General features: G+C 40.2%; 1 long non-coding RNA gene across 1 annotated transcript; it reads right to left on the bottom strand.

Annotated features, from left to right (window-relative positions):
- Nucleotides 1–6431: 6431 nt before the first annotated feature.
- LOC107195484 lies at nt 6432–12692 on the bottom strand. The gene is made up of 3 exons (XR_001516649.2): nt 12554–12692; nt 9995–12447; nt 6432–6740 (listed from the first exon to the last, which is right to left on the bottom strand). It is a non-coding gene; the product is annotated as an uncharacterized LOC107195484 (long non-coding RNA).
- Nucleotides 12693–12864: the final 172 nt, after the last annotated feature.

Genomic DNA, 12864 nt, shown 5'->3' with positions numbered 1-12864 from the left:
CCACTGAATTTATCCTCTCTGATCCAGATTCATTAACACTACTGGTAAATTTTAGCAGATCAGGTTAATGATTCCATGCTAATCAGCCAATGGGAAAAAAGCCAGGTAGAACCTAAACACTAATCCTCTACCTCTCTGTGTCATCTGTGAATTATTACAACCTCTGAAGACAATGTTCCAACCTTTGCTCTCTAGCCCAAAGAAATGATTCTAAGGGACGGAATTTTAGGTCAGAGTACAAAGGATGGAAGTTATATTAGAATTGGAGGGACCGTCACCTCATACTAATACATATAGGTCATTCCCAACCCAAAACTAGTTGAACAAAAAAAAAAATTCAGAGATCTTTTGCAAGGCTTCTTCTGCAAGGAGAGAAAAAAAAGTAACATATACTTCAGTAGTATTCATGTTTTATAAATTTTCTGCCATAGTTTAAGTTGAAAAAGTTTACACACACCTATAATGTAAAAGTATTTCTCTATATGTTTCCAATAAAACAATCACAGAGTTCAAAGAAAGTTTATAATAAAATGTTAGGGGAAATAACCTTAAGAATTAAATGCCAATTATTTGCTCTTTAACCAAGGATATATTTTTCTTTGAACTCTTAAACTGTCATTGAATAACTGAAAGATAAAAATTGTAATATTTTTGACTTTCATAAGAGCTTTTGCTTTGTTTTGAACAACTGAAGATAGCAACAGAAAATGTTATCCTGACCAAAGCAATGTAATCATTATTTATGAATAAGTTGTTAGCAAAGGTATATGCCTTTGTTACGTAGAATTTACCTGGTGTATTATTATCCTAGGATTGCTGTAACTTGGTGGCTTAAAACAACAAAAATTTATTGTCTCACAGTTCTAGAGGCTAGAGTTTGAAGTCAAAGTATTATAAGGAACATGCTCTCTCTTAAACCTGCAGGAAAATCTTTCTTTGCCGCTTCTGGCTTCTGGTAGTTTGCTTGGGCTTTAGTACTCCTTAGCTTATAGCTACACATTCCAATCTCTATTCTCCTATGTCTCTGTGTCTTTGCATAGCTATCTTCTTATGAAGACACCGGTCATATGGGATTAAGGACCCACTCCGTTCCAGTCTGACTTCATTTAACTTAACTCATTATAACTGCAATGACCCTATTTCCAAACACAGTCCATTCTGAGTTTCTGGTGGTTACAACTTCGACACATCTTTTTTGGAGGAACATAATTTAACCCATAACATCTGCGATCTGCCCTTTTATATGAAAACCAGATCTTGCTCTCTGGAGAAGCCGGCTACTCAGTTTAAACCAGTGACCCATTTTCAGAGCTGAGTTATCTATAGGCCACGGGGCTCCCCTTCAGAGTGGCATGAACTGTAGAAGAACCATCAAATTGAGTGTGAACATCTGAGTTAGAAATTCACCTCTGTCATCTAGCAGGTGTGAAACTTTGGGCTTGGCATTTAATATCTGTAACCCTCTATGTTAGGTTTTTCAGGAGGTTAGAAATGTATTACAGAAGGTAAAAGTTCCTAACCTAGTTGTTTATTGTGACTATTTTTTTTGAATTTTAAAATAAGAACATATATTACTTATAAAATTAAAATATTTTAATGCAAAAAGCATAAGGCTTTATAATCTGTATTCACAAATTAAGATATCATTACCTTTACTAAATTATACCCAGTCTTCAAAATATTAATATTCCTTCCAAAATACCTACCATTCACCTTAGATTCACTTATGCAAATAAAGCACTGGAGGCAATTGTCCATAGCACTCTCACAGTTCCATACTCTACCTTTCTTTTTCTTCCTCGTGCCTTTCATCTTTCTCATTTGCTCTTCTGCCTTTCCATTGTCGTTTCTCTTAGGGCTTCCTCTACCCTCAAGGGCATTTCTAAAAGCACGCACAATGCTGTCATCCACGTCTGCCCTTGACATTAGGTCCTACCTCCTATGCATATGTGTGCCTAAGAATAGGACTAGTGAGTACCTAGAAAGATAAACTTTCAATTTTCCTCACGGATATCTCCATAGCTTTGGGCAGGATGAAAGTAAAGTCAACTCTAGGCAAAATCGAACTAAAGGAAAAAATGGTCTTGTGAACCGCCAAGTATTAAAAACCACAGGCCTAGAAAAGACTTACTAGGATCACAGTCCTGGATCACAGTCCCACCCTTAGAATAGGAGCAAAAGGGCTCAGCTTCAACTAAATCACATGGTTCCTGGCAGTGGAGAAGAATGGCCAGCAAGCAAAAGCAGTGGATGCTTTATGTATAGCTGTATGTATCATACTCATATAATCCACACATATCTATTTACCAACAGTCATTTACTAAGCATGTACTATGTGCTAAGAACCAAAAAGACGAAGTTGACTAAAGAAAATAGATTTGCGTCAAGATGTTCACAGTTTAGCGGAAGACGGAAAAATAGAAAACAATAACAAATCAATAGAATATCATTTTAATTCATGTTATGGAAAAGGAGAGAAGGAAACCTCTAAGTCTGCCTGGGTTGTCTGGTCTAATTCACGACAATGTCTCAGACAGATGAGAGGTAGGTAATTCTTTCTGTAGAGGGCCAGAGGGTAAGTATTTTCAGCTTTGTGGGTTAATTGTCTTTGTCGACACCACTCAGCTCTGCTTTAGTAGCCTGAAAGCAACCATAGACAATATGTAAACAAACGTGCGTGGCTGTGATCTAACAAAACTTTATTAATGAAAAACAAACTTTGAATTTCATTTAATTTTTCATGTGTCATGGGATATATTCCTTTTTGATTTTTTTCAATTATTTAAAAACGTAAAACATGTAAAAATCATTCTTGAATTGCAGGTTGTACAAAAACAGAGGGTGGATCAGATTTGGCCAGGGGCCACAGTTGACCTATCACAGACTAAACTATTGCTTCAGTCCCCTCCCTCCAGTGCATTCCCCATGCAGCCAAAGGAGTCCTTATATGACCAAATCATGTCTCACCTCTGTCTCAATGACTTTTTCATTGATGATTGTTTACTAGATTCATCAAAATTCCCTGCTGAGCCATTTTCATTCCCTTCAAGAAGCCATGCATTCATGTTCTCTGCTTCCATTTTATATTACCTAAATAATCCCTACTCATTCTTCTACCTATTTCTTCCTCCAGGAAGGCTTCCCAAAACTCTACCCCATGTCTGGGTTAAGTGTCCTGCAGTGTTTTGATAGCACTATGTATTGCCTCATATTGCGAATTTATTGTATTGTAATTATTATTACAACATATAGTTACATTATTATAATTCCCTGGTTGCTGGCCTATATCTTCAAGCTTGATAATGACACTGTGAGTCTATCTGTTTCTCACTTATATCTGAAGTTTCTAAATTGAAGTCTGGCACAAAGTAAATGCTCAATAAACATTTATTGGCTAAATGAATAATATTGGGGAGGGTTGATCTGAGGAGGCTTCACAGAGGAAGTGTTCCCTGAGCTGAGTCTTAAAAGATGAATAATAGATTCTAATTTTGAAAAGAAGTGATAGGTGTTTTCAAGCAGAGTGATAGCTATATCAGACATAGAAGTGGGAGAGAGCATTTGAGGAACTCCAGGTAGTTTGGGATGGTTGGAGTGCTTGTTTTCTGTTGGAAACATAAATGAGACTAGAAAGATAACCTAAGAATTTGTAGGCTAAGATAAGAAATTTAGTCTTAACTCTTCAGGTAATTGGGCATTTTAAAGTTTGTTGGATTTACATTTTAGAACGTTCACTTAACTCTCATTGCCCGTGGAGATAGTTTAGATCCAATTAAAATGTCTGGGATAAAATAGACAAGATCATTTTGGCAGTAGAGATGATTAGAATTTGATGCCAACTTCACATTAGGAAATAAATTTGGAGTCTACAGCAACAGTTCACATAAGAAAGACCATGTGAATTAAGGAAATGTTAGGGAAAACATAGTGGAAGTAGGTATTTGAAACTCAGGAATAATGGTCAAGTTGGAAATACAGAATTAGAAGAAGTTACAGCTTATAGATATATGCTGTCTGATTCGGCTCCCGTGTGGCTATTTAAATTTGAATTTAAATTAATTGAGTGAGTAAAGGGGGTCAAAACATACAAACTTCCAGTTATAAAATAAATAAGTCATGGAGATAGAATGTACAACATGGTGACTATAGTTCTAATACTGTGTTGCAAAAAATGAGTAAATACGTAGAACTTAAAAATCCAATTCATTGGTCACACTAGCTACAGTTCATGTGATCATTAGCCACATGTGGCTAATGGCTATTATATTTGACAGTGCAGAATTACGAAACATTTTCAGTGTTGTAGAAAGTTCTGTTGAACAATACTACATTGACCACAGTTGAAGTTGTAGCTAAGGTCAAGATTCTCCAGGGAGCTCCTCAAAAAGTTAAACATAGAACTGCCACATGACCCAGAAATTCCACACTGCTAGGTATATACCCCAAAGAGTGAAAGGCAGGGACTTGTATACTAAGGCATGGCAACATTATTCACAAAACCCAAAAGGCGAAAGCATCCCAAGAGTCCATCATCAGATGACTGGATCAACAAAATGTAACATATACATACAATGCAATATTATCCAGCATTTTGATATATCTTACAACATGGATGGACTTTTGAAAACATTATGCTAAGTGAAATAAGCTAAACACAGAAAGACAAATATTATATAATTTCACATCTATGAGGTACCTAGAGTAGTCAAATTCATAGAGAGAGAAAGTAGAATTGTGAGTCCCAGGGGTTTGAGGGGTTGGTGGGAGGGGCAGGGAGTTACTGTTAATGGATATGGAGCTTCTATTGGGGATAATAAAAAAGTTTTGGGTATAGATATAGTGGCAATGGTTACACGACATGGTGGATGTATTTAATGCCACTGAATTTTACACTTATAAGTCATCAGAATGATAAATATTACATATATTTTACAATAATAATAATTTGTTTAAATCAAGAGGAGATTTTTAAGAGAATAAAGAAGAAACTGATGCCTTCAAGGAAATCCAGAAAGTCAAGGGGCAGAACAGGAAACAAGAGGAAGTGCTGTCAATGAAACCAAGGCGGAAGAGCAAAAGTAATTTTCTACCCACAGGCCCATTTGTGATACACTAACAACGATGTTCCTCATTTAAAACCCACGAGAAAGAGGTGCGACCAGACTACCAACTATGAAAAGGTAACTTGTGTTCCTCTGCTTCCTCCTATTCCAGAACTCATTCTAATCATTGCCTAAGTGAATTGACCATCTTGACTCCATTCTCTTCTTCAGCTCGCATTTTCAAGTTATTTCTGAAAAACTGAAAAGAAAATAGCTCAAAGCTTTCCTTTCCCTTAACACTTGTGGAAATGGGAGTTTTTTTCAATGACAATCCAGTGTAGTTTGTCATTGAATGTAATGTTTAAAAGAAAAGGAAAGGTAAATCTGAAGATGGTGGTGAGGTGGCATCATCCTTTCATCTCTCCTTACCCCATGTGAAGACAGGAAGGACATCTAGATAGAAAAACCAAAAATCCACAAGCGATATTTACAACAAAACTGGTTGACAAAGTAGCCCCACAAATCCCAAAATATGAGTGAAGGGGGACAAACCACCAGTTGCCAAAGGGCTGTGTGGTATTAGCACCTATGTGTGAGGAGGGAGGAAAGAACTAAGCAGTGCCTATTGGACCTAAGAATAGGAAAAGTCCCAAAGAGTCAGTAGATCTTCACTGGGATGCAAGTAGTCTTCACTGGGAATGGCAGCTGAGACTGACAGGGGTTTCTGTGCCCCTGCCAGGAACAGACAAGAACAAGGGACCACAGTAGGAAGGTCTGAAGGGACTACAGCAGTCTCATCCGTAGACCTCTCAGAACAGATCCTAAGGGCTCACTTTTAAAACAGGGAGACGCTAAGGAGGAACTGCTGGGAATGGAACCAAAACTGATCAGAACAGGGACAAGAGAGACAAAGGGATGGTCTAGAGTAGACTAAAGTAGGAGGTGGAGGGGGCATAATAAGGAAATCTCAGAAAGTAAGCTTCCATATTCATAACAGTAGAAGATGGACCTCTGTGAAGGTAGACAAATTTATCTAAACACTCCTCACTCTAGAAGTCCAAGAATACTAATTTCACATACAAATGAGTAACAGAAAAGTAGTGAGAAGAAATCTTATATGAAAATATTATAAGAAAAAAGAAAGAAACATGAATAACTGCTAAGATAACAGAAAAGGGATTAGCAGACATTACATGCCTCAGATTTGCCAGAGGAAAAAACCTGAGTCTGACCAAGACTATGGATCCAGCTGCAAATCTGCAGGAAATGCAAAGGAGAATGGCCAAGTGCACCATGAGTATGCAAACTGCCAAATCCAGGCTATCAAGTTAAATGGCCCAGGTTTTTTAAATGAGTTTCCTGGAGGTGCTATAACAAATGACTGCAAACTTGGTGGCTTAAAACAACAGAAATTTATTCTCTCTCATTTCTGGAGTTGCCCAAAAGTTCGAAATTAGGATGTCAGCAGGACTGGTTCCTTCCGCAGGCTCTCAGGGAAAATCTATTCCATCTTTCTCCTATTTCTGGTGGCTGCAGGCAATCTTTAGTGTTTCTTGGTTTGTAGACACATAACTTCAGTCTCTGCCTGTTTTCACATGATTTCTTCTCAGAATCTTCTCTCCTCTTCTCTTATAAAATAAACGATATTGGATTTTGAGCCCACTCTAATCCAGGATAATCTCATTTTGAGATTCTTACCTTGGGGAGAGGAGGGAGGAGGGAGGTAGATGGGGTAAAAGGGGTCAAATATGTGGTGACAGAAAAAAATCTAACTATGGGAGGTGAACACAAAATGCACTATATTAACATATATATATATATAAAATTGTACACCTGAAACTTACTGGATTTTGTTAACCAATGTCACCATAAAAAAAAAAAAAGATTCTTACCTTAACTACTCTGTAAAGACCCTTTTCTAAATGAGGTCAAATTCACATTTCTGGTATCTTTCGGGAGGGGCCATTATTCAACTCACTACATTCTTCAAGATAAGTTCCAAGGTAAGTGAAAGGAACGAATGAGGAACCATAGATTGAAAGAAATTTAGAAGACTATTAACGTTTCTTAAATGGGCAAGACTAAACTATTATTCCTAGAGATGTATATCTGAGTGATTAAAATTAAAAGATAACACAGAGAAGTGAAGACAAAATATCAGGCTAATAGTTACTTTTGCGGGGAGGGAAGGAATTGTGATGATGATGGGGTATGTGAAAGGGAATTCAGGGCAGATCAAGTTCTATTTCTTGACCCGGGTGGTGATTTCAAAGATGTTCACCTTTTAATAATTCATTTAACTATACATTTGTTTTGTTTGGTTTTCTGTATCTGTATTTTTCGTTACAATGAAGATCTGTTTCAAAAGGGAACGAAACACACACCTTTGAGATAACAACCTTCTTTTGAACCATCTAGTATATTTTGTCTGAATCACATGACTTGTTAACGGAGCAGGAAGAGCTTTAGTAAAAGAGGTAAACTGCAATCACGTAAAGTCTAAGTTAATGGTAACAGTTGCTCAAAATATACTACCCACACGGGAATTTTCTACGCCATAGTTGCCTAAGAAGCCAATTTTTAGGAAAGAGATTGCTAGGTCATGGATGCCTGCATGGCACTTTCTCAAAAGGTGTTCTGTGGACCACATGAATCACAGTTTTCCTGCTTATAATGCAGATTACTAGACTCCAACCAGAGATTCAGATTCAGTAGATGTGACTGAGAGCAATGCTCTATGACGGAAGTCCATCCTAGTTTTATTTTAAAACACAGAAGCTCCATCCAAATAGTACCTTCCTGGTCAAAGAACTAGAGACAAGAAACTCTACACTGGTATCTAAACCACTATCTATAATAACTATACTGGTCAATTTTCTAGGATAAGCACCTAGAAATTTTGTTATTAGTGTTTGATGTGGTAATGGCTTAAGGACACATTCCTTTCTTTCTAACCAGGAAGATAAAATAGAGAATGTTATTTCTATGTGGGCAACTTACTGAATTGCGACATAAAATCCTTAAAGTCTTCAACTTGTCTTCTCCAGACTCTAAAATTTAAAACTACATACTCTAAATCCAATGTGGCAACCAGATTTGGCTGAACTAAATTAGAGGCACAATTTAAACTGTAAATGTTCCGAAGAACTTGCAGGCTTGTAAGCAGTTTCCTTAATCTCCTATGCCTACAATTTTTCCATTTGAAGATTTAATATTGTATTCTCACACAACTGTTTAATAGTATTGTTTCTTAGATATATCTAAGGGAGTTTTTTAGATATATCTTCTGGATGTTGGCAAAATTGTATTTCGAAATTGAAAATGAAGGCTTATAGAGAACATTGTAACATTGAGCTTTACATACATAGTATGTATGTCTTTACATAATAGTATGTATGTCTATACATACATATGTGTGTATGTATGTGTATATATGTGTATATGTGTGTATACACACACATACACTTGGGGTAGAGATAGGAATTCAGAGGTTATGTGAACAGGCAGGATGATAAGGGGCAGGAAAATTAGAAACACCCATCAAGGCCTCTAGGAACAGGCGTCGCCATTCTAGCTATGGCAATGGGAATTAATGGGAAGAAGCCCAAAGTCATACAACTGACTGTGGCCCTCAATCTCTAGTGCTCAAAAAAATTACCTGGAGGGACCTGTTAAATGAGTTTCTGGGGCCCTCTGATTCATTAGGTTGGGATAAAGCTCAGGAATTTGCATTTCTACAAGCTCTTTAGGTGAGTCTGTGCCAGGCAGTCAGCAAGTCATACTTTAAAAAATCTTTAACAGAGGCCCTAGCCCAGGCTGGCAATTAGTATCATCGGTGTCCAGCAAGGAATGATATCTTGGCAGCAACACACAACAAGGTGAATAGCAGCTAAGAGGTTTCAAGGTTAAGGTAGGCAGGCTAACAGACTATTAGTTTCCTATGGCTGCCATAATAAATTACCACAAACTGGGTAACTGAAAACAACAGAAATTTATTCTATCACAGGTCTAGAGGCCAGAAGTCCAAAATCTGCTCCCTCCAGAGGCTCTAAGCAAGATTCTGTTCCTCGACTCTTCCAGTAACTGGTGGCTGTCAGCATTCCCTGACATGTGGCTGCTCATTACAATCTCTGCCTTTGTCTTCACATGGCCTTCTTTCCCACTCTGTGTGTCTATCCTCTGGTCTCTTATGAGAACACTTGACATTGGATTTAGATAATCCAGATGATTTTACCTCTAGATTCTTAATTACATCTGCAAAGCCCGTTTTTCCAAATAAAGTCACATTCACAGGTTCCAGAGACTAAGACTTAGACATATAAGGGGGGGCACCATTCAAACAAATGCACAGTCCAATTCAGAGCAAGGGAAAGGAGGGGGAAATGTTGGCAAGAGCAGTCTGGCTCTAGTGCTGGAGTAGTCTAACCTTTAAGGGAAGGTTAGGAGGGCTCAGACTTAGGAACCAACCAGCAGCTGGCCACTAACAGACGAGCAGGTTAAAGTGAGATGAACAGCAGAGCTGACTTTATTTTATGACCTTGAATTTGAGTCAGGATTCTATAATCCGTACTAACCAGGACACAATTGTGTTGCTACTCTCAGACAAAGCTAAGCTGCCACAGCAAGTGGATATCCAGGGGCAATAGGAAGATTAGAGACTAGGAATCAGATTGGACTACAAAAAGATGCAAAGCACAACTACACGAATAAGTAGTAGCATAAATAGCTGCCACTTATTGAGCACCTGCTATATGCCTGGCACTTTATATTTATTATTGTCTCTTTTCATCATAACCTTTCAATATGGGTACTGCAATATGGGTTCCCATTTAATATATGAGAAAACAGGCTTTTAAAAATTAAAGTTGTATAGCTAGTAAACCCAGATTACTCTGGCTCCAAAGCCCATTATCTTTGTACTAGAGCACGCTACCTCTTCACAAATAGCTTACCTCAAATTTTAGCATCTCATCTTCCAATACCTCTTCTCTCTTTGAACTCTTCCTTCCACCTCCTCAGTCTGGGGTCACTAGACATAAAAGGTCAAAATATCTGTTTCTCTGCCAAATACCCTATATTAAAAAATATAATGTTGGCTAAGGAAAGATGGTACATATTTCAAAGCTTTTTAAATCAGAATCAAAGGTATGGATCTGGACTGTGAACACTTGCTTCTCTGTGGCTGTGTCAGTCATCTTATTGCAATCACTTGTGCAAGTTCTAGCAGGGATCTTGTACACAGTCCCAAATCCTAGGTTTGCCTCTAATCTGAAGACACAGGTTTATAATGACTATGCTGCAGCACCCTTCACCCACAACCCTCACCACCACCAAATGCATGCTACCAGCGATGTTCTGCAGCAGGTAATAGCTAAGTAGTTACAGCATTAGTTTTCTCCACGGTGACCCACAGTGGAAAACAACACTGATAGAACAATATCAAGGAAGTTGCTAATGCATTAGCCTCTAACCCAACCAGGAATTGATGTACCACCTAATAAATATGTCCTAAAATTGGTGCCAGTTCTATTATAAATGTTTGGGTCCATAGATATTTGAGTACTAGGCCATGGATCCTTAACTAGCTTGAGTGCAGGACCAACATATTCTGCCTGGTGCAAGATTTAATAGCTCATTTTGTTTCCAACAAAGTAACAGGACTGAAACATTAGGAGTTTCAGTCCCAATTCAGTCCTGAGCCTGAATTGATACATCTTTTCAGGCCTTGCATAAGACTGAGTATATATGAGTGTTCAGGAATTATTATTAATAATGATAATAAAAATAAAGTCTTGGGAAGGGGCTTGAGGTATTGTAATCCTCATCACCCAGTAAACACCAACTCAGCAGATATTTTGTACAATTCTCAGCGACTGGAATTGTATATGATGACCTGACAAGTACACCTCTCCCCCACATTCCTGCAGAAGTTCCTGCTCAGTCTCACAGGTGCAGTCTTCAATTTTAAGAACCACGAATACTTGCACCAATATAGATGTCAATTTGACAATAACTTAATATTTTTTTTTGGTGACAATTCCTAGTTTACTAAAAAAAAGCTCTATTTAAATATCTTGGAATAAGTTTGGGTCGTCGCGTTTGCTTTGGCAGGTAACTTGCTATGAAACAGATTGTAAAGGGCTGTTGCAGCAGAACTGGTTGGGAGCAAAACATCACGGAGGGAAGCGTGTACTTCTCTGGGTTACTGCTTGGCTGATTAGAAACCCGCAGATGAATCTTAGGTTAGCCTTGATTAACTTACCTAGGTGCTTTTGGGCCAGTGTGAGGTGTTTGCTAGACTCGGACCAACACTTATGAGATTTCACTCAACAAAACATTTAGAGTTAATTTTTACTTAAAACCAATCCAGGCCTATAATGAAGCTACCAGGAATGATCTGGAATGTTAACTAAATAGTGCTCGCTTTCAGGTCAGTCCAACCCTCTGTCCTCACAATTCTATCTGCCCACATGCTTCTGTCTATCAGCGTCGGCCTCCGGATCAGCTCTCGCCGCGGCATTGGTTGGATTTCAGGAAGGGAGAAACCCATGATTTAAAGGGCTCAGTTTCCACCTGCCAGGCATCGTCCGCATAGTTCAACTTGCCTTAGTCACATAGGAGAATCTCCAGTTGTTCATCTCCTACACTGACTAGTCAAAGGAAAGAGCGTTCCCGAAGGTGTCCCCTTGGTCACCTTGACAATTTCCAAAAGCGAAACTTGCGCTCTAGAATAGACCGACACTGAGTCGGCAAGGAGCGGAGTCCCTGCCCAGGTCAGCAGCGCCCGCCTGGCTGGTGGGCGGGCACCTGGGCGGAGCCTATACCAGGCGTGGTCTTCCGTGGGAGAAAATGGCTTGGCCCCACCCCCTAAAATTCCAGCCAATCAAGGAGGGCTATGCAAATAGGACCCCTGTCGCCCCGGTAACCATGATGCATGGCAGCCAATGGAAACCATCAAGTCTCGGTCCCGCTCAACGATTGGGATTGAAGTAAGGAGATAGAGACCCAATGAGCTGTGGGAACGGTCCTCCGCGGGTTGAGGGGCGGGGATATGCAAATATCATTTGAAAAGCCGGCGGGAAATCTGAGTTTCGCGGGAGGACCTTGGCGCGTAAACCGTATCCCTTCATTCATTGTCAGCAGCAGCTTCCTGGAGCCATTTTTCAGCTGCCGGCCGCAGCACCCGGGCTGCCGCTGCCGACTCGCAATCCGTTGCATCGGCCGCCCCCGACGCCTCCATCCCTCTTTGGGGCCCGATATCCGTGCGGCCGGGACCCTCCTCTCTCCAGATCCCCGATTATTTTTGGCCCCCGGGGCCCGTGCGGTGCCGAAAAATAAAAAAGAGAGAGAAGGGGCTCGGAAGCGCCGGGCGGGGAGGAGAGAAGGAGAGACTTGGAAACTCGGACTGCAAATAATAAAGAAATTGAAAACAATACATTAATATTCTATAGCAATAAAAAGAGCAGAACCGAGAGATGAGAAAGGGGATCCAGCCCGCCCTGGAGCAGTACCTGGTGACCGCCGGGGGTGGGGAGGGGGCGACAGTCGTCGCCGCCGCCGCTGCAGCCTCCATGGACAAAAGGGCACTGCTAGCCAGCCCCGGCTTCCCCGCTGCCGCCGCCGCCGCCGCTGCCGCCGCCCCGGGCGCGTACATCCAGATCCTCACCACGAACACTTCCACCACCTCCTGTTCCTCCTCCCTCCAAAGCGGCGCCGTCGCCGCCAGCCCCTTCCTCCCCAGTGTCCCCGGCGCGGAGCAGACCGCCGGCAGCCTCCTCTACACCACGCCGCACGGACCCTCCAGCAGGACCGGTGCTGCAGC

This window comes from Pteropus alecto, unplaced genomic scaffold (assembly GCF_000325575.1).
Source record: "Pteropus alecto unplaced genomic scaffold, ASM32557v1 scaffold121, whole genome shotgun sequence".
Classification (NCBI taxonomy): Eukaryota; Metazoa; Chordata; class Mammalia; order Chiroptera; family Pteropodidae; genus Pteropus; species Pteropus alecto.
Note: the sequence above shows the minus strand (reverse complement) of the source record. Positions and strands in the feature narration are given on the sequence as shown.